The sequence below is a fragment of the Penaeus monodon genome, chromosome 23, assembly GCF_015228065.2.
Source record: "Penaeus monodon isolate SGIC_2016 chromosome 23, NSTDA_Pmon_1, whole genome shotgun sequence".
Lineage (NCBI taxonomy): Eukaryota > Metazoa > Arthropoda > Malacostraca > Decapoda > Penaeidae > Penaeus > Penaeus monodon.
In genome coordinates this window covers 12,867,702-12,868,215 of record NC_051408.1, presented here as the reverse complement: position 1 = coordinate 12,868,215, position 514 = coordinate 12,867,702, and the positions used below count along the sequence as shown (strand labels likewise).

Here is a 514-nt window from a genome sequence, read left to right as displayed (position 1 = left end):
GGAATAACAGTATGGTTGAGACTTTATTGATCATGCAGTAGAGAGGTATTATCTGATTTACCTTTAACTTGCCTGATCCTTCTTCATCTTATGTTTCTTTAAAAATAACCTAGTTTAAAAAAAAGCTTTTTTATCACACAGTGGAGAAGATGGTGTCTTAGCAAGGAAGTTTTTGACAGCTCGGGGCGGTTGTGAGTCCACTGCCAGACTTGGATTCCACTGGCCACCCTTCCACACAGTCAGCCACCTCCATCTTCATATCATTGCACCAGAGGGGGAGATGGGCTTTAACACGTGGGATGTTCAAAAAGGATCATTTTTGGGGTTTTTTAGTGTAAGTATTTGGGGCACTGGTGTGGGTGTTGATGGGGATTACATGTATAAGTACAGCAACTTACTGTTCACTGTTACCCGAATACTTATCTTTATGATGCCACAGTCCACTAAAAAAGCATTAATCGTCTTTCAGCCTGAGACAGCCATTCAAAGACTCCGCAGAAGATGTAGCACATAG

General features: G+C 41.6%; 1 pseudogene; it reads left to right on the top strand.

Annotated features, from left to right (window-relative positions):
• Positions 1 to 514, top strand: part of LOC119588135 — a 3,054-nt pseudogene extending 2,540 nt beyond the window's left edge.